General features: G+C 41.2%; 1 protein-coding gene across 2 annotated transcripts in view; it reads right to left on the bottom strand.

Moving 5' to 3' along the window:
- Positions 1–22858, bottom strand: part of LOC128887751 (CD151 antigen-like) — a 104391-nt gene that overhangs the window by 53314 nt on the left and 28219 nt on the right. For both annotated transcript variants that reach the window (XM_054143983.1, XM_054143984.1), the window contains exon 2: positions 16908–17001. The gene's annotated coding sequence lies outside the window, so the exon portion shown is untranslated. The remainder of the gene's footprint in view (positions 1–16907; positions 17002–22858) is intronic.

Genomic DNA, 22858 nt, shown 5'->3' with positions numbered 1-22858 from the left:
AACGTAGTGTGCTCGGTCGATAATGCAGATTACTCTGTCGGTATTGTTGTGAGCTCAGTCGATAATGCAAATCGCTCGGTCATTAATGCAGATTACTCTGTCGGTAATGCAGATTGCTCTAACGGTAATTCAGATTACTCTGTCGGTAACGTAGCGTGCCCGGTCGGTAATGCAGATTACTCTGTTGGTAATGCAGATCTATTGGTAATGTATAGTGTTCGGTCGATAATGCAGATTGCTGTGTCGGTAATGTAGAGTGCTCGGTCGATAATACAGGGGGCGTGACGGATGTCGGAGATAACTCATTGTTAGCTGTGACAGGGATTAAAAGTTGAAGCATCCACGGGACAATCTAACCTGGACAAATCACGGGCCAATGACGGGACCATCGAGAGCAATCTCTGCTGAAGTATCCCTGGGATAGAGGAGCGATTCCCTCTCCTCCACGCTTCGCGGTGGGAACTTAAAACGGGGAAAGTTAGGGGAACAGATTATGGCGAACCGACACGAAAGGTTGCATCGCGGCTGTGCGGATGCTGCTCGACAACCGGCTCCTGTAACGACCTAGGGCAACTGAAGGAGCAAGCGTGCTCGGAAATTGTTCGCCAAAGGTAACGCGAAAACGGTGTTTAGATGCGCGGCCGCTTGCAGAGCTGCTCCTCGACTGGAAACTGGACGCGAGTGGGAGATATCCTGAAGAACTTTTACGGATTTGGGTTGGTTCGTGACTTACTTCGGATCAAGGTAACGAGTAATTATGTTCTCGAGGGACCTACGGGGCAGGTCTTAATCTATCTGTTAACGCTAAACCTACCGACGTTCACTTGTAACTGTTTCTATGGTGATGGGACAAATTACTAGTCTTAAAGTGCGTTTACTGCAGATTACACTGTCGGTAACGTGGCGTGCTCGGCCGATAATGCAGATTGCTCTATCGGTAATGTCGAGTGCTCGGTCGATAATGCAGATTGCTCGGTCGGTAATGCATATCGTTCGGTCGGTAACGTGGCGTGTCCGGTCGGTAATGCAGTTGGCTCTGTCGATAATGCAGATCGCTCGGTCGGTAATGCAAATTACTCTGTCGGTAACGTAGAGTGCTCGGTCGATAATACAGGTTACTCTGTCGATAATGCAGATCGATCTGTCGGTAATGTTAATGTAATAATTTCTGTTTAAAAAAAAACGGCCAAAAAATGACAAATCGCAAAAAGTCTTGACAGCAGGATCACCGGGGAACATGCTCTACAGGATGCAACAGGATTCATTCTGATTGGTCAAGCCGTCTCGGCGTAATCGGTGAACAGACATTAAAAAAAAATATATATATATATATATACATGTCGAATTGAGTAACCTCCTCCTTTTCGAAGTCGGTTAAAAAGCACCGATACCACTCACCTTTTGCGACCTTTCTCGCCCTGAAGCGACTAGAACGTAATAGTATTAATTAGATAAACTTGCTAATTATTGAAACACTCCTTCACGGTACCTTTGAGTCATAGTGAACCATCTTGAATATTATTTTTGCTGAGAAACTAAGAGCCCCTGCAAACTGCAGACTTTATATTGGCCGATAGTTTGATCGGATTCTTAATCAGCATGAAGATATATGTAAGTGCGAACACTATAATGATTCGGTATCGGACGATAAATAAATTTGATGGGCTTCATGGTTGCATTCAAACTAATCTATCGACGAACTATTGGCCACTGTTAATCAGTATGGGGGGCTTATAGACAGAAAGTCTGCAGTCTGCGGAGAGGTTAATACGTGCTACCATTTCGTAAAAATGAATATCCCTAAAGCCTAGAACCATAAATGCCTCGCTCACCCTCGTATGAACACAAACCTCCAGTGATTCTACCCAAGAAGGATGAATAAAATTCTCCATAAAATTCATTTACCACCGTTGAATTTAAAAACAGCTTCTCGCACCGGGTCCCCAGCCGGCGATATCCAATTATCGCGACGCGAAAAGGTGCCAACCGTTGCCTGCGAGGCGAAGAAGACGTTCAAGGGTGCGACGAAGGGAACACTAATCAACGTCAGTTACTTCCCGACAAATTTCATTCGATCCGGAAGCAATTACTTTGCAGGCATCGCTAACGAATTCCATGCACATCCCTCCATTCCTTCCGCCATCGGATGGGGGATAAAAAAGAAAAAATAGAGACGACGGGGCGAAGAAAAAAAGGGATGAGACGCGCAGGAGCGACAGTCTGCGAACAGAAACGATCCAATCCGACTAAAATGAGCTTCTTCGCTCACCGAGGAAAGCGACGAGTGAAGAAACGCGTTTTTCGCGGGCCTCCTGTCTCGTAGGAAGATTCCTTCCACCGTAAAATGAAAACTTGCGGCTTTCCACGCTCGTCAACGTTACTTTTATTTTTTACCTCGGCGCTTGCCGCCCGGAGGATTCGTCCATTTCATCATTGGCGTCTCACGCCTCGTTGATTGGGGGCGTTACACTGGTAGGGAACTCTCTGAATGATTTTTGAGGATCTCTAGAAAGAATTTACAATTGCAACATTCTTTCGTGATGAAAGAATTCAATGTACACGAACAGTAGAAAAATTCCTTAATTAAGAAGACGCAGCACCTTGCGTTATAGCATTTCATAGGTTTAACTTCAACAGTGTCACAATTACCTTTTTTCAATTTCGGTGACTCGAGATAAAAGATAAACAATGCTACATCATATGCAACGATACCATAATTATAAATTTCTCCTTTCAAGTTCTGTGGCTTTACATAAAGTAAGCAATGCGTAAACAAAGCTCTGTATTTCGTTTGTACGACAATCCAAGTGGCACCCTAGAGCATCGTTGCTAAATGAGAGGTGACAAAAAGGAATTAAAATCCTTGCTGCCCCATCACCGAGTCCTGTAAGAGGATCAAGCTCGTTTCGTCGCTCTTAGAGTTCCGACTCTCGCGATTTACACCCGGTTTCCGGGTTTGCATGCAAACTTTGACGAACAGGAAGCCCACCTTTTGCCTGCGGTACACCCGCGCCTGGCGCGCGAAAACGAAACTCGATAAAACAAATTACCTCGAAAGTTGGCGAATTAAGGACGTAAAAAGACGAAATTAAATTGGCGAAACTTTGCGGACGGCACGTTGCTTTGCAAGCGCAGCAAATGTCAAGTGAAATTCGAATTTTAATCGAGTTGCTATATCTGCGTGACGAAGAAAACAATAATTCATATTTTCAGTGGAATCTTTTATTTATTTTTGAGTTCGCTAAATTTTTTTAAATCGGAACATCACTACTGTGTCGACGCACAATGAGTACAGAAACTAGTGGTGCCACTAATTTGGTGCTCAGTTCTGTCTTCGAGTATCTACAATTGCGATAAAAAAGAAATAGATAGGAATAACCTCCAGCCAGTGTGGTAAGCATAAAATGCAAGCAATCAATTCCTACCCTGAAACGCGCCAATTATCAAAGTATTTGCAAGTCTGTACAGCGTGGAAACGACGCAATTATGGAAAACAGCTTACGAGGGAAATCGACGTGGAAAATGGGCGAATAAAGCGCATATCTCCGCTATCATCGACGCTTCGCGGAAACAAGCCTAGACTTAACGAGGGGAAACTTCAATTGCGAATTAATGCTCACATAATTAGGGAGTTGGAAACTTGTTAACTACCGACTTTCCTCTTAGAAGATCCCGGCTGGGAAGGCCGGATTACACGAGCCGAAAGAATGAAAATCCGATTGCCAATGTAATCGAGGGATTACGACTCAAGTCCTCCCCCTCTGTCTACTTCGCTTACTACCCCCACCGCAAACGTGCTCCACAACTCTAAGAACTTCGAAATCGCAGTGAACGCTTGTTATTCTTCGCGTGGCTCCAAGAATTGTTTGATTTTTAGAGAAATGGGCTTTAGGTGCAGCGTACATTGCAATGCGCAAGGTACTTTAGAATTGTTTTAATACAGGAAAATGTATTTAAGTGTCGCGTATCCACAATTGATCTCTAATCATAGCGGATACTCTTTATTCGTTGCTTGGTCCTAAGATTTTTGTCATTTCCACTTGTGTTTTTTCTATTTTTAACATATAGTGGTTATATCGTATTCTTATTCGGTCTTCTGTATTAGAATAATTATTATTGTAACTGAAAAGAACCTTAATGATTTGAGAATGGTCACCCCAATATTTTAGAAGCAATATATTATACAAAAGAGTACTAAAATAATCTTGACTGATTATCCAATAAGGTCGACAATCTTATCTGTGATATTCTGCCCCCAAAATATTCCTCTTCTGATACGTAGAGCTCTTTTAAAGCTCATTTAAATGACCCAAGCTCGTCTCAATGTTTGGTTCACACTACAATTAATGCGATCACGTAACGCGCTTCCTGGATTCCAAAATACTCGCAACGTCATCGACGCGTCCGCCACCGATACGTTTACGTTTCGCGCTAATTTTATGGAACTCCCCACGACGAAGGGAACGCAAACACGCATTTCCATTCCGCCCTCATCCGATCAAATGCTCGTGTTATTCGTCGTTTGAAGCCCGCGGTTGGGTATAATCAAAACAATGCACATACGTACTCGTACATTAGCCTCGTCATCCCGCGGAGGACGCGCCCCTCTCCGTCTATTAGGACACAGAATAAATAATCTGTCCCTCCCTCTATTCAAATATTGTTATTTCCATTCTACCACGCTATCCATAATAATGCAACCCACAGTGTATAAACGTTCTCGAACAAAAATTCTCGAACAAATACCACCATTCGTTCTGGTGTTGAAAAAATTAATGAGGAAAGACGATTTTTCTTAATCTCTAGGTGTAGGGTTCCTTCGCGAAGAGATACGCTCTCCTTGGTTGTTAGAAAAAGACTGGAATCGCGCTCAGAGGAACGCTCGAAGTCCAGAGCACGCGTCGTGCGGGAAGAGAAAATGTCTGTTTTTAATATTTGCATATAAACTGTTTATTAATACTACTTGCAGTTGAACAAAGGCGTACAATGCGTAAGAAACACAACAAATGTACAGCTGCGTCTATACGAACGTGCGCTCGCTGTATTACTCGGTTTCGGACTAGCGCCGATTATATCCGTTAATAACGTATTGTCGCGAGCACAACAAACGTGTCTGTCTTGTAATGATAACAAACGACGACTGATTTCGCTTTTGGGCAAGACCTATTTCGCGCAGGCTAGCAGATCGCGGAAGCGGGGATGAGTCGAAGTCCTCGCCCGACCGTTACTTTTCAAACATTGGTCAAAACATAGATTTGTTACTCTTGATATTCTTTTCCCCTTGGGTCTTTAGAACATTTCTAAAATATTACACTAAACAAATCCAAAAATTGTCAGAGTTATTACTGTTTCGTTCGTCGACTGTCTTATTAGGCCAACAAGGCGTGGAATACTGCATAACTTGGAAACAAATCGAGCAACGTAATCACAAATTTACCTGAATCTTCTACATACACGTACGAATAAACGTATCAAATTTCGAAAATCTACGTCAACTACTTCGTCTGCCAAAAAATTATCTACCTCGGACTCTACTTTAAAAAAGAGAATAGCCCTTTAACCAACAAAGACTGCATTATCACAGTTCTCTCCGCCCTATCCGTCACATCCTGTGTCCACATATGTACAGCACGACTTAAACGAATATACAGTGTGTCGCATATGTAAGCTCGCGCATGACATACCGTGTATTCATCGAAGAGGCGTGCCTTGCGCGCAGCGACGTTGACGGAAACAGAGGAACGATCTCGCGTTGACTTTGGGAGTACAGTAACGGGGTGGAACCACCCCAAGGATGGCTATTACTCACCGGCCGTGTGCCGCCTGTCAGGTACAATTTGTTCGACTCGTAGAAGCGAGAAGAAACGACAAACCTCGCGTTGCCCCGTGACAGATGAGCCCGTAGAATCGCCAGCAAACAGGACTAAATGATCCATGTCGACGAAGAGCAACGTCCCGAAGGAGCTTCCTTCCGAACCACCGAGTCATCCTCGTAACAATAATAATTTTGAATAACTTCGATATACGTGATTCGAGTGCTTGAAACCTCGACATCTGGCAAATACTTGTCGAATGGAGATTTGCTCGTACGAGGGGGTGTAAAGGGGAGGCAAGACATCCCTAATCAATGTTTACCAATGCAAGTAGGAGTGAGTGGTCAGCCCATTAGTTAAATATTAATTTATCCCACAAGTCCATGCCTCTTACTGCCAAACTATTCAAATACGTGTGAAATGCTTAACATTAAGCATTATAGAAAAATGTGATCAACCTTTCTGTCTACTTACTTCTGCCATTTAAAATTTCTGTAGATTTGTATTAAATATAAACACTAACTATAGCGCGAACTTATGGAATGATCTAATAGTATGTAAAGTACCCCAACAACTTTTGTAATTAACTTTTCTCAAACCGAAGCATCCCACGAAAAACCTATATTCCTCATCAACCGAGTTTTTCCTAAAAACAAAGTTCCTCGCGACAAAGTCCTCGCCAACCCGTTTCTTCAGACTTGTCTTCCCCCATCAGCCCTTCTTTAACGAGCGCGACGCAGATCGTAAAAAGCGATAAAGGGAGCAGAAAAGCGATACTTCCTTGGATTACAAGGCAAGCTATTAACCCTTCACGGTCCACGGGTACCGTACGAGGGACATAAGGAGTTCCCTCTGTAAGTCGACGGTCATCGTACGCGAAGAAGCCTATGGCGACGCTGGTTTATCAGCTGGAGGTACAAATTACTGTACCTGGCGGCTCTGGAGATTATATTTCAAATAAGGGACGAAGAAGGGTCGAGGAAGAAGTTCATCCATCTGGAAGAAGGAGTCACCGAGGGAATTATAATAAATAAAATTAACCTCCATCCAGATGAACAGTGATGATCACAAAGTGTGTCAAGATTCTGGAATCTTTTCTATGATGAAAAATGTTGGAAGGAATTAATCCATCTGAAAAAAGAAGCTGCCAAGGCGATTATAATAAATAAAATTATCTTCCACGCAAACGAGCACCAAATAAATAAAATAATAAACCAAACGATTCCCCTCCATCTTTCGTACGATAAATCGTTAGAAAAACGTCGGATTTCTATTCCGTCGACACTGGCAGCGTACCTAAGTGTCGGGGTTCGTGGAACGAGTATTCCACGTACCGTGGCGGTCGCGAGGCGAGGGTGGTCTTCGATTTGAAAAGAAATACGTAAGGAAAATCGAGGCACTCCGGGGGGAACGAAGGAATAAAGGTTCGACCTTCTCCCTAGGAGCTGGAATGAACGGTAAGAAAATAATCCCCTCGATTCTGAACGAAATGCCGGCCTTCCTGCTCCGAACCTCTTGCACCTCTGTATTCATCCCGCTACGCGACGAGGGAAGGGATCATCAGTGCATGTGGATATTCGTTCAGGCCCGAAATGGTTTCTATCCTCCTTCCCCACTCTTTCGTCCTCTTTTTCACTTTATTTCTATCCTATTCGCGTGTTCTCGAAACGGACTTGTCCCTATTTGCCTTCGGCGATGAAATAGCTCTAACTGGCCTTTCTATGCCCCGAGAACGAATTCACGGTTGTTGGAGCGATAGATTGAATGTAACCATGGACAAACTGGTCCCGTTTAATTCATCCCACGCTGCCAAAAAATGATTCTTATTGAATGAATATCACAGAAGCAGATATAAAATCGAACGATAACGCTCTTTTAGAAAAATGTTAGGAGTTAATCCATCCGGAAGAAGAAATCACCGAGAAAGTTGGAATAAAAGCTAGCAATACACACAATCGCTCGTCTTCTGGATTTATCTAACCGCCGGACCAGCTTTCGCGAATCGTTCGCTGGAAATTTAATTAATCTAATGGCGACGCGTTTCATTAAACTACTAGCTCAAACAGTTGCGTTCCGAAAGCGCTCGAATAATCCGTTTGCAGTGTACGATCCAGTGTCTCAAAGCTGATCGACGATAAACAGAGCGTCGACGACGCTTTGACGGACAGGCCAATCTCGGCTTAAACCAACACCGTTGACAAACGAGCCCGAATCGGAACACCTGCCGTCGAAATAAACGAACTCGAATACGAGCTTCTTCGTGGATTTCGCTCTTTTGTCGGACTAGTTTCGTTCGATCGCGTAATGATCACGTTGTTGCTATTACAACTTGGCGACGACTATGGATTAACGCTAGTTGGACGCGTTTAGTAAATAAACGCGATAGGAAGATGGTTAAAACAGATACAAATTTTAACCCTTTGCACTCGAGGCCTTTTTTTCTGATATCTACCAGCAACTCGAGATGTTTCTTAGCATTCTATTGCCATGAACTCTAAGCTATCTAGATTTTAAAATAAGATCACCTTTACCTCGTCGGCAATCATTTTATCGACACTTCGAGCTCCAAAAAAATTAAACCGAAAGAAACATTAGGTATTGTAAATTTGCTGCGTGAAACCTAATGGTGACAGAGTCACCTCTCGAGTGCAAAGGGTTAATTTGGGAGATTCTGAGTATGGGTCTCCTCTGACCCATGCAAAGGCTTCCATTTAAAGCACTACATCTACAATATTTAGAATTCAACGATAGGTTCACAGAGATTTTCTATCAGATTTACATTATCGAAGTCATGCTTTTATGAGTGAAGTATATGAGCGAAGTCAGATCCCCCTAAGCCTAACATTAAAGACCAATGTAAAAGATTCCTATCTGCACACTTTCAAATGAAAAATACGAAATAATCAGCTCTCCGTCAGCTACTTGTTCGACGAAACTTAGAATCAGGATTAAATGTCGCATCGAACAATAGCTTCCTCCAACGGCAGCCTGTTACAACGTGGAATTTAAATCGTTACAGGGTGTTTCTATTCGCCGCCCTATTATTTCGGCAAAGTTTTGCCCGCTCCTGGTTCTCGACTCTTCAACATGGGCGAGACTCAGCGACAGAAACTCTCCAAGATTGAATCGCGCAGGGAAAGAACCGAGGAGCCGGGGAAATTTATCCCCCGGAAAAGGGTGGAACGATGAGAGGGCATTTAAAGTTTACGGACTAGTGCCGGCTTTACGCCGTGCTAAACAAAAGCGTTGACTTGTGAAGAGACAAAAGGTCGAAAGTTCCTCCTGGCATGGTATTCCACGGCCTGAAAATATTCGGCTGAAACGAAACGGTTTTCAGGGGGATGGGAATCGTTGGGGAAGAAAGATCGGTAGGTGTTGGGGTTCCAGGAACTTCGACATCCTTGGATATCGTTTTTTCCTCGGGTTCGGTACCGTCCTCCTTCTTTGTGTTCCCCGTGGAACTTGACAACGAGGAAGACACCTTCTTGTGCTACTTTTACACCGACAGTTTGTACTCGAGTAATTTCTGTGGTGTAGCCTGAAGTGTGCGCGAGTCTGATTCTGTTCTTTAAACGTTTCAACCTGTGTGTATATGTATTATCTCACATACACCCTCGCTCATAAATATGTGGACACTTACTACTTTCAATGAATAATTAATATACACTGTAAATTATTACTATACAATTTGTTAATTTCTATATTGGATGTGTACTTAACAACCTTTAATAATATTAAATTTTTTAACTATCATATTCAATTTTATAGTGGAACTATGGGATTGTTTAGATAGAAAAGTTTAGAAAGAATGTTCAATATATTAAACACATTTATGGCGAAATATTAGGGGGACCAGAAAGTAATGTCGTTTATGGGAATGCAAATACTTGTTTATTACTTACCAGCTCACCGTGTACCAATCAATTTTGATCGATCAGGTATTGAAAATTTGCACACTAGATGGCAGAAGGTTATTGATAACAAGGACAATTACATAATTGATTAAAAATAAAAACATATTATAAATTTATTTGTTTGAATTTAATGTAAAAGAAACGACATTACTTTCTGATCCCCCTAATATTACAAAATAAATGAAATAATATTACGTCGGATACAATGAAGAAATTAATAATATCCAAGTTTGGTAAAAGAAATTTTAACATTATCTTGTTATCTCTATAGTTTGTATCATTACTAATGTGATATTAGAAAAAATGATTAATAAAATATATTCGCTAATACAACATAAACATATCGAAAGATAAATGATATAATTTATATTAATAGATTCGCAACTTTTATTAGATATTTATTTCTATTAAGGAAGTGTCCAACATACTTCTGAGCGCGGGTGTATGTTATAGTTACACTGATACGTGTATAGTTTCTATGCAATTTTATACATACAGTCAGTTCCATAAGTATTCATACCCTCTATGTCTATCAAAGAAATTTGTCTAAATGATAGGTTTGATGTTTGCAAACAAATTTTCATTATAAATAAATATATACACGTGTAATGTATATTCGTGTACGTATTTATTATGAAACATTTATTTGGAAACATTAAGCCTATCATTTAATTTAGACAAATATCTTCGATAGACATAGAGGGTACGAATACTAATGGAATTGACTGTATATAGTCTATAATACAACCATAACACAATACCATACGTTTACGGAAATGTATCTTATTAAATCCACACAAGCAGGTTCATAACCCTCCTCTTCGCCAAATGGTTTTAGGTTTCTTGTCGATGCCAGCATAATTTTGCTTTCAAATTCCCTCCTCACGTCACGCCAGTAGATCGAGCGATGGTAGTCAGCCATTACTGTTTGCCAAGTGAAAACAGGCGTGCCCCGAAAGACGCTCTTAATTACCCTGAGAATTCCTCTTGGCGTTCGGGCGACGGATACTGGACGAGACGAAGCTGCGAAATTGCGAAGAGAAACGTCTTTGCTCGTCTAGAGTAGATCAACGACTGATTTCATTTCTTTGCTTTCCATTAGGATGCTCGCGCGTCGAGCAATCACCGTCATAGTTAACCATTTAGAGCTTGCTCCCACGCTCCGACTTCTTAAGTGGCGTGTATTTAAACGAAACTTTATTTTCCAGGCAAACTCGAAGAGTCACGTTAATTGAAGCTGATTCACTGGATTTCTACTTACGAGTGGATGTATATAAGAAGACGTTTGATTCGATTTTGGAGATCAGATTTCACCCGACAATTTTTGCTTTCAACCAAACCCTCAGCGAACTTTTCCTATCTTCTTCGAGGCTCGCGTATTCTTTCGCCGTTTCATTTCCTCTTGCAAGTGGAATGGACGTCTGTTCGAGTCGTACATTGAGCACCCAGGTGCAAAAGAATATCATCCTATTTCCCGGGACCCTTCCCCCGCGCGTTCTTCGATCATTTATCACGTCCCTTTGATAATACTGATCCGAATTCCAGCTCGGCGCGGCCAATCTACCGTCACGACGCTTCGAGCTTCAGACGACTGTTGGAATTCGCGCTTTGGTTCTCGTCAAACACTTTTCTTCGTTCCCCTTCGCCACGATTCGATGCGTTCACACAAAGACGCGATGGGCTTGCGACGAATCAAGCATTGTACGGACGCAACGACGCTTTCCTGGCTCCTTGTACCCGACCACAGGAGTTATTGAATTCGCAACCGCCACCCTCTCCCCCTCGACACGGGCTTATTATCCCACTGCGACATCCCACTCCCTCTGGGTGCTCGAATCACATTTCCAGGTGTTTGTAGTTGTGCAAAATAAGATTGTATCGAATTTAGAGGTGGAGTTGTCTTCTTTTGTTGAGAAACCTTTGGAACAGAGTCTTCGAGGAACGTAATGTCAATTGTTAAGCTAGAGAGTGGAAGGATTTGTAATTTATCTTTAGATCGTACTAAAGCCTTTGAAGATCGAAATGCAAAATATGAATGGCTTGATCCGACAAAGATACGAATTTAAAAATGTTTTTTGTTCATTTCTTCGATGGACAGCCCCGGCAGATTCAATTTTGTCCCGATCCCCGATGATGGAATAACTCGCTACCGCGATAAATATTACCGTCGAAAGGTCTGGAAAGATCAGTGGTTGCGATCAATGTACAATCGTTGCTTGACAACCGTAAAAGATAAAGTGGAGCAATCATTCTAACGCTCGGCTACAAGTGTCCGGCATAGTGGGAGTAAACTAGAGAGTGTAGGCTCCCATTCTTGGAACTTCACCCACAAGCCAAGCCGACTCTTTCATCGACCCCCACTCGACAATATCCTGCGATTTCTCGTATCGAAATATTTACAATCAATCGATAACTCTGAATAAATGAATAGATCCGAAATAAGTCGAACACTAGCCAGAGTATCTACTTCTCTCAAGCGATATAATATACGTGGACTATTTCCAGACTACCTGCAACTAAAATTTATTCCGTCAATAATTCACTTTGATTTTCCTTTTTCGACTCGACTCCCAGCTATTAACGTTTTTAAACTCGCCGTGCATTTTAATATCCCTCTGTCTATTTCGCGGAACATATTTCCGTGTAATAAATGGAGAATAGTCCGTCCACCACCCCCTCCCCCCCCCCCCATTCTGCACGAATTCAATTTCTCGCGTGTAAAGGGAAATTTTAAAACGAGCGATTTAAAGAGAACGAAATCCCCTTCTTTTTATTACATTCCACGGCTTGAAGTTAAAAAGAAGGCGACGCTTTTTCAAGGAGACAGTTGCAGCGCAAACAAAAGGGAATCACGGCTGAAATGAGCATAGAGGATCTCGAGACCCTGATGAAATCCTCTCGAGTAACGACACTCTTTGCTTGCGAAATGCATTTGTCTTCGCTCGCGTTAAACAATGCTGGAGATCCAGCGGAGCGCGGGTTTCCTTGGACATTCCTGGCTTTTGAAATTCTTGAATAACTGAAAAGTTCTCGAGTTCCTCGGTTTTAATACGAGGTGGATGAGCCCATTAGTGACCAGTTGTTCGCTTCATTAATTTTATTTCATAGTGATCAAAAGTTAGATATTTATTTACTATTTCATGTATTGGTCTTTACACCGTCGATTAGGATTGGTATGTAAATTCGGAATCGTTGATTGCTTAGACTAGTGATTCCCAAACTGTAAGCCTCGATATATTGTAAATATGTAAAAATGTAAAAGAAAGAAAAATAAATATTGGTAAAGTTTAATAATAAAGAAATTAAGTCTAATGAAATAGTAACACTTACATTTAGTTAGCTTGTGCCACAAAATGTAGTCTGTCTAACATTTGAGTATACTCGCGCAGAACACCGAAAAGGTTAAAGGAGTCGCTGAAAATAATCTGTATACTAAAGAAGCCGCGGATCTAAAAAGTTTGGGAACCTCTGGCTTAGACATTTCTGAAGTCATCAACTTTATAATACCTATTTATATTAATATAAATCCTCATGCTGAACACAATGGAGCCATTTATCTTAGTTCAAGCTCGCTGAAAATTGCTCAATCGATTAAATTAAATTCTGTATTTCCATGGTTCACTAACCACTGCATCGCAGCTTCAAAAGCGCAAAGACCTCTTTCAACTCGTTCGTTGCGCGATTTCAGAAGGCAGTTAAAACCGAGGAAGAATCTCGTTTCGGACGTAACGCATAATTACCTGAATTCTGTTTCTGACGCGTCCCTGATGCGTGCCGCGCGCGCTATTACTATTTCAAAGCCGCCCACGCAAGCCTTTTCATTAGATCTTTCTCTCCCCGTGCGCTGAATGAATTTTTTAACACGGAAAAAGCAGAACGCGACGCACGAAAGTCAATTATTTACGTACCATCGTGTACCATTCGGAACTTCTGGGGGAGGGAAAATGGTGGAGGCAAGAATTTTTCATTTAACGTTCATATCGGGACGGTACTCGCGCAAGATAAAAGCGCAATATAGCCCAACCTCCGTTATCAAAACTTTCCCGTCGAATTCTTATATTCCATTAGCGAGTAACCTGGCTCTCCGGTGCACGAAAAACTGTGACCATTCCAGTCACGCTATTCGCCGTTTGTTTAAATATTCAAACGTCGTGTCCCCAGCAATCGAAAACGGAAACGGCATTTTCCGAAAACGGTTTCCAAGTCCCGAGGTACGCGGAAACGGAAAACGGGGTCGGGTTAATGACTACGAGGTCTTTTTGCCACCGATTTTTACAGGGCGAATTTTTTAGTTGAAGCTTTTTCCTGGAATAAAAATTTCAAATTTATATATGAGAGTGAAAACTAAAATTGAATGTCAATTTTAATAGAAACTTTATTTTTCAAACGATTGGATTTTTCTCTCGAAGAATGATGAATTCAAGAGAGAAGCCCGTAATCCCTGGCAAAACATCAGAATCCATTCCACGTAAAAATTGAGATTTTAGCATGGCACCCGCAGAGCTTAAGGAAAGCTTCCTGGCTTGAAAGGAAACTTCATAAAATTTGTAAACGTACGTTTCGAGAACGCTTAATCTTCTTAAAAAGATTCGGAAAGCCATTGTAAAAAGTAAGAGTATTAAATTCCATGGTAGAGGGCTAACAAAGTTAGTTCCTCGAATACCCGAGCTTTTACTCACCCCCTCCCAAGATCGTTCCTGTCAACGGGTCTCCGAATTATCTCGATCTGTTATAATTCGAAGCGGAATAAATTCCGCGGCTCGCTTGCCTCCTCTCTCCGGCTCCTCTTCGATTTCCAGGTGTACTTTTTATTAATTTCGTAAGTGGAGAATTCCTCCAAACGTTCGTTCTTCGCGGTAACTTGTCCCCGTTTACTCTCGCCGTGTACCGGCCGGTGTGCAATTAAAATTTACAATAACACGTCGACTCGAGGTCGTGGAAGCAATTAACGGTACAATAATCGCGGCGTACGCGCCGGACACGGGGTCGGAGGGGGGAATTAATTGGGCCATTTTTCATGTTCCACGCGGGAGGACGCGATCTCCTCTCCTCTCGGCGTGCGAGTCAGGAAGTGGCGCACGCGAGAGGTTTGTTACCGCCACGAGAAGTATCGGGCAATCAACTTAATGAGGAAAGAGGCATGAACCGATGACGCAGGAGGGGAAGGGCGCGAAAGAGACACAAAGAGGAGGCCCTTTCACCTAATGGTTTGAGAAACGTGCCCGTTGGCCCGCGCCGAGCGGTACCATTTATGGTGACACCGTCGAGAGCACCTTGATTTTCATTACGCCGCGCGACGATTAAACACTGAACGTGGAAAGGGTTGCTTATCTCGAGGTAATAGTTTGTTCGCTACAGAAATCTTCATTTATCTGATTTTAGAACATTCTTTAGGTAAAGAAGCGTTAACTGCACACCTGGGGTGGTGATTATATAAATAGAGTGGGTGTAGAATGTATTCGTACACCGATCGATTTCCCAAGAAACTTTTGTGTGAAATTGTAGTTTCTTAACTTCTTTTTTTATAATCAATGATATTTTACATATTCTCGGAAGTCTCTAAGATAGATATAGTCCAAACAACATTTACTAGTCGATATAATTTGTGATGTTAACAAAAAAATGCGAAAAGTGGGTAAAAGCATAGAAGCAATAAGTATTTGTACGATTCTTATGACGAACCATTTACAGTACAGTGTGTAACGTAAACACATTAGTTTATTGCTTCGTACGAATTAGAAAACATCAAATTTCCAGTAAAGTACTTTTAAAAGAGGCTCTAATAGAAGAATGGAAGAAGATCCCACTTCGAATAACTAATAATTTAGGTAATTTAACGCTTAGAAGAGTTGCAATAATTATAAAATCAAAAGGAAATCCCGCGAAGGAAGTATATCAAATACTTATAAATGAATGTAAATTTCTTTTTTTAATGATGTTTTAAAAATTAAACAGTTGTGCGAATACTTATTGCTTCAATATTTCTATCGGTTAATTGTTTCTTTCTTAATTTCGCAACTTACATAAATAGCTATTTTTTTTTTGTAATGTATCTATTCTAGAGATTTCCGAGAATATGTAGAATCTTATTGTTTATAAAAAATAAGTTAATAAATTACAATTTTACATAGTTTTTTTGGAAATTGATTGGTGTACGAATACTTTCTACACACACTGTAATTAGCCATTCTATCGAGAGAAATATATTAGGGGGACCGAACATTTATTTATTAAAGAAATCTTAATTACTAATCGACAAAATAATTTCCATTATTTTCTAACACTTTTTGACGGCGTAAAAACAGTTGTTTGATTCCTTTTTTATAAAAGGCCGATTTTTCATTGAAAAACTGTTCCAAGTCGAGGAAATTTTAATTACTTTTCGGTCCCACTAATAAATTAAATTGTATCGTGTTGTGATGTAAAAAGAAACGAAAGTTTTATGATGCAGTCTATCTAAAGAGGCTGAAAGAGTCTACAGAATGTCTCTGCAAATACAGGTGTGTTTTACTAGATGGGTGCATCGATTTAGACTACATACAATAATAGAGGAATTAACACTAAACCTACCAAAGTTCATTTGTAACTATTTCTACTGCTATGGAACAAACGGCTAGTTTTAAAGGCACTTCTTTCAATTAACTACAACAATATTTTACGTGGAACTAAATTGAATAATGCATGAAACAATTGTACATAATTCATATATAATATAGAAAAACTGTATACAAAAATTTGAAAACGGTCGTTTGACCGGTCGTGGTAGGTTTAGTGTCAATCCTTAAAAGCCTGATTTTTCAAACTAAATTTAAAAAAGTATCGATGTATTTATTATTTGAACAATTTTGACAGCTGACATTTATATTTTTAACTTTTGTTCAAATGAACATTAGGCAATGGTAACATACATACAAGCAAATATTAAAAACAAACCAATTGCAAGTGTACAATTCGATTTAAAAGTCCGGTATTAAATTTAAACCTTAGGACATTTAAGGGCTAAAGTAGACAATAGTAGGTTCGTCTAAAACTACAATAGCATTTTTATCCTTGCCTTCTGATACCAATCTTCAATCCGTAACCCTTCAATCCATCAACTCTATTCTTCAATCACACTTGCAACCCGTTTGTATTCAGTCTTCAATTCGCGTTTCCAATGAAAATTTGAATTCGCGCTTACCTTGCGTCATCGGTGTGCAGCTTCAGGCCGATCTTCGATATGCATGTCCACTTTAGAATTTTCGGAAGTCCTTGCGATCGTCAAGTCGCGTGTCCTACAACATACAAAGAAACCAACTAATTAGTATCATTTTTAAATAAAAGAACAATCTATAAACCGAGCATCAGCTTTACGACAATTTTTCAGATTTCATCTACCAATGAATCCTTCCATTAAAGAAACACTTGTTCCCATTTTTGGTGCTTGCTGAAAACTTTTAAAATTATGTGTAGTACAAGAGGAAGCATTTTCCACAGAGTCAGGAAATTGAGAAATAAAACGAAGTAGCGTCTGTGTTCATGCGTTACTAAAACGTTTCATAATACCATCATCCCGCTGAAAACTACCCGAATTTAATAATAAAAATGTTGTTCCCCGTTCGCGACGCGGCCTCCTCGGTCGCGGCAACGTCTGCGTCTTCGAAATTGTTCTCTTATCCACTTTATCAAAGTCGCCGACAAAGCAGAAACACGAGGGAACGACTTTTATATATATTTTTTCGCGGTTCCTCTTTTTTCGCAGTCCGAGGCACCAGTTACCTCGGTTTCCCTCATATTTTCCACCTTAACCACTATTTCTCGCCGAATACAGAGGCAATGGCCACGCAATTACGGTACCTGGTTGGTAGGTTGCCTTATTCGACAAACGAACTCGCTGCACGCAGCCGCGTCAACCGGAATAGAATGTATTCCGCCGCAATTGAACGATTCCGTGTAATAGAATTTTCTTTCTAATCGAATCCATGTCAAATATATTTCTCGGAGCCGAAACGGAAAACCGTGAGGAGCCCCCATAGCTTTTCGCGCGAACCGGATAACGTTTCTATCAAACGAGGTAGGAAGTAAGACGCGGAATCGATGGAAGCGACGGTCCACCTAATCTCATTACAATTTCTATACAATTTTATAACGCTACGAGCACACGAGATTCAATTTACAATTTTCTTAGATTTTAGAAACAACGGAATTGGTGCCGAAAGCTGATTTATTAAAAGCTTAAAGTTCGTAAGCGTAAAGCTTGACAGAGTAAAACTCGATAGAGTAAAGCACGATAGCGACAAGTCAGAGTCTAAAGAGAATGTTTGCCAATTTTACAATGCTATCTAACATCTCCTTCGCCTTATTCCTCAATAATTAACCTGGATAAAGCACCTAGATTCCACGCGAATCGGAATCCGCACAGGATTCACGCTTGCCAGCCTCGTGTTTTCCTTTCCGTCCGTGTTTTCCGAATGATTGAATTTAATGGAGCTGCTCCAGATCCCGAGTGCTCGTACAAATTATTCTTCACACTCTCATTATCGCGTCCTCTCGCGTAATTGAACGCGCTTTTCACGGTAATTTCTATGCAAAAGACAGCGTGTTGCGACGGGGCACCGGCTCGAAACCTTCCCGAAAACGTCGTTTGACTTCCTAGCCTGTTAAATTGAACGGCACGACCCGCGCTCTGCAAGACGGATAGGGCTTGGGAGACAATGAACCTGGTCGGAAAGTAGTTAACGGAGAACAATGCTGTAAGTCAAGGAGTAGACAAACCGGAGCCAATAGGAACCGAAACTGCAGTAACAATAAACCATCCTGAACTGTTCAACAGAGAAAAAGATTGTCTATCTCTCGAATTAATTATCAGGAAATGTTAAAAGGAAGCGATCTGAATTGCTTGGAAATAATTTATGTACGATTCAACGCATTTTTAAGAAGGTGGAAAATTTAAAATATATCATGAAATAATGCAACACAATCAGAGGCTTGAAATTTAATTTAATTTGGTCTTTAGCTCGGTATCTATCCCTGCGATTCGTCGAATGCGACGATTTGACGAGGAACAGATTCCTGCGCATCTACCTTGCGCACCACGCGACGTTTGTTATTCAACTGATAGAGACGGTTTCTTTGATGTAAAGCAGGGAACGCAAGCTATGTTCATTTATTTGTTAAGGGTGCGCAGCTCACAATCAACTACAACACCTGTACAATCCAAGCTAATAGAGTACTCTACCACCCCACCCCAACCATCTTATTCATTATGGTTCGGACCTCCAAGAATACAGCTTACTTAGACTCCACTAACATACGCACTTTTTTTCTGATATCTACCACCAACTTCAGATGTTTTCTTAGGATTCTATTACCACGAATGCTAAGTTTAGATTGACTTCGAAGATGAGATCTCTACTTTGAGATTTGAAAATCAGGTCACCCTTAAACTCTAACTCCATCACCCTAACTCCATCGAAAATCATTTTATTCATACTTCGAGTTCCAATGTTTTAGAGTTTATATTGCACTAGTGATTAGTCAAATACTCAGCTATTTCCAAAACAATATATATTTAATCGTTCGCCACGCGGTTCGTCGTACAGAGATCTTACATACATAATGCGCAAAAAAAAACCGAAGAAGAAGCAGGAAAACGCCAGTAAATACTCTTATTTGCGCACAGATGGCATGATTGCTATCATTACTGCCTTCATAACATTTTACGCGCCTTATTTAAATCTGCTATGGTGATTAGACTACCTAACACAATGAAACTAAATTTAACCCTTTGCACTCGAGGCCTTTTTTTCTGGTACCTGCCAGCAACTCGAGTTGTTTCTTAGCATTCTATTGACATGAATTCTAAGCGATCTAGATTTGAGAATAAGGTCACCTTTACCTCGCCGACAATCATTTTATTGACACTTCGAGCTCCACAGAAATTAAACCTAAAGAAACATTAGGTATTGTAGATTTGCTGCGTGAAACCTAGTGGTAACTCTCGGTCACCTCTCGAGTCGCTGTATCACGTTAACATATGACTACCTCTCGAGCCTAAAGGGTTAATAAACTTCCCGGCACGTATGAATATAAAAAGAAATGCATTCATCTAACTCGAACGTTTGCTTTTAAAAGTCACGCCTGACGATTGCTTCTCGAGGACCGTGTTTGCCCTCGAATAAACGGCTGGAAGTTTCCTCGGAGGGGGTGGTAACGCTCGCGATAAGCGACTCTTAATCGCGAATCGTCGCCGGATTTCGTGAACGGGCCAAACGCGACGCCCGCTACAAACGGCGCCCGGAACAACGTAAACTTCACGCTGGGCGCGGCGTGTAAACGCGATCAGATTTACGACCGCGGTATTCGCCGCGATAAGCCACGACCCGCTAATGCGAACCGTCTGCAACGGCACGGGGGATTGAGCGCGTCGACAGACACTTTTCCGTGGGTTTAGCGTGCCATGGATCTTCGATCCTGTTTACGGTAGGTTGCAAGTGGCATTCTTTGCGGCAGAATCGAGGAAGTTTCGAGCAAAACAGGATAGTTTAACAATTCCTGACTTAGGAAGGAGTAGGTAAATGCTTATGGAATGAGGGGAAAGATTATAAGGATAATTGTAATAATAATGATAATATTTGGTCGAAGTATGTAGTTTATATTTCTCATGGGAGCACCGAAGAGTAACCAAGGAAAGTTTCGTGTGGATTGGAGGAAGGTGGTAGAAGTTATAGGGGCCTCACAAAGAAACGTACAATACCAGCAGGCTTCCAAGTTGAACCACACCTTATCATTAGACTGGCTGTTCCAAGTGCACGTGGTAAATGCATGTGTGTGCATGCATAGCGAGTGAAAATAAGGAAAGAAGTATATCGGGATATGTATGATTCCAAAAATATATAAAATAGACTGTTCGGAAAATAAGACGTACTTTGGATAAGAATGATAAATTTCTTAACACTTTCGCTGCGAATGACGCACACGTGCGTCCAATTGAAAATATGTGGTTGTTTTTATTATTTTTCAATTTTCATTTTTTGTGTTCGGCAATCATATTATATATCAAATAAATTACCATAAATATATATTTTTCAAAATAATCATATTAGAACATTTGTAAGAAATTTTTCATTAAAAAAAAAAGTCCTAATTGGAGCTCTCAGCGAACGGCTACCTATTTGCGTCCGTAGCAAAAGTGTTATCCTATTATCCTAACGAAATCTAGCGAACCTACATGACGCAAGACTCCAGCCCAGGTATACCGAACAGGTCTGAAACTAGTCCCCGATAGGATAAGAATATATCTGCAGAGTAAGATCGCTGTTCGACGAAGTCACGTGTGCGCGACGTCAAAGTGTCAAATAACGTATGCCAAAGTGTGGCATGCCTTTCAGGGAACGACACGTTTTCATATTGCATCGACATCTCAAAGTCCCCTACGTGTTCATTCTCGCGATGCAAAAGAAACGAGAAGCAGAAGACGATTCCCCTGGGCCAGTTTGCTCGCGTTACAAGCCTGGAAGTCCCGGTTTGCAATATTAAGCACGTTCGTTCCCTCGACGAAAAACGCCGCGAAACGGCGATAAAATTGAAACCCCTTAGGAGCGAATAAACACGAACCGAGGTAACTTTCGCGCTGATAAAGGAATTTTTGCTTTCGACGTCGCGACGACGGCGCCGGGGCGCCTCCAACCGGATGACTTGATTCCCAGGTACACGGATGCGGAATTCTTTGAGGAGATTCGCGGTTAACGACATGGGGAGAGTGCTGCCGACGCGTTCAACTCCGGTGGGGATAAGAATATTATATCGTGAAATAAAAAAAAATAGCTACTAAAACTAACACCAGTTCCTAAAAGAGCCCCTTTTTGCTGTTCGATGACCAACCAATTTGTTCAGTACAGATAAGCATATTGGAATCAATGTGTTCAAAATAAATTAATCAGCCTTGTTTCTCGCATTCCTTATCAAAGTTCAAAAACCTTACAGGAAGTTTGCGGGGACATGAACGACTCATCCTAGACGAGTTGGTCATCAAGTACCAAGTCATAGTTAGTCATAGTTACCCTCTTCTCAATGCAAGAGGTCTAGGATATAAGATTTAGAAATCTTCAAAAGAGCAGTATTACTGTTTTCGATCCTCATGCGTGGCAGTCGGTTATTTTGTTTCCGCAAGTATTCCTTGTATATCCAGAGTTGTACTTTTGAAACGTCCGATATATATTTGTAAGTGTACAAAAATCGGTCTCCTCGTTCCTCACCTGGGTCCCAACATTGCGAACTAATTAATTCCCAACTAAAATAAAAATTTTCCGGATCCTCAAGATGCACGTAACCACTGTGTAAAATGAAAAGTCATGGTGCGTATTCGTTTCCTTACAATTAATTTCCGAAGCAGACCCCGTTGTGTCGCAATTTGATTACCTACTCCTCGTGCTATAGCAATGAAAAGACTAAAATTTCACCGTAACAATTCGAACTGTAAATTCTAATCTCTATCCTTCGTTATCGACGCGATTTAGCAGCTGGGATACGCGTTCCGCCGTAGAAACAATGACTCGTTATCCGGGAAAACGTACGCCTCGAGCGCTCGTGATATATGTTCCGGGGCTCTATATAATTATTAGATGTACGCCGGATTAATTATTAAATAACTACCATCGAGCGAACGTTAATTAGCAGTTTATTTGCGATATAGAATATTCGTTTACGAACGACGTGAATATTTATGAATTAAAACATAATACGAACACCGATAAATTTGCCCAGGTTGTAGTATCAATTAATCAAACGCTCCCCGCCGTTTATCGAGAGAACAAACAATTAAACGCTTTATCGGTTAAAACGCGAAATGGCGGATTCCCGGTGGAAAACTCGCCTCCGATCGCTTCAGGAGCTACTCTTTGAGAAACTACGCAATAAAACAAAAACGGCTGCGAGAAGGAATGCGCAACACCGTCTATATGCATACCAGACGAACGAAACAACGGTTAACGGTGTCGTTTCTTCGCAGATAGCAAGCGAAGAAAAGAGAATTAAACTCACCTCCGCCTCCGTTCCTATTTATTTCAAAGAAGAATGCGCTCCGTCGACGCCACTCGTTTAAACAGACCAGGCTAGTCAATTGCTTTATAATAAAGTCTCCTTTGGGAATTA

The sequence above is a fragment of the Hylaeus anthracinus genome, unplaced genomic scaffold (assembly GCF_026225885.1).
Source record: "Hylaeus anthracinus isolate JK02 unplaced genomic scaffold, UHH_iyHylAnth1.0_haploid 11989, whole genome shotgun sequence".
NCBI lineage: Eukaryota > Metazoa > Arthropoda > Insecta > Hymenoptera > Colletidae > Hylaeus > Hylaeus anthracinus.
Note: the sequence above shows the minus strand (reverse complement) of the source record. Positions and strands in the feature narration are given on the sequence as shown.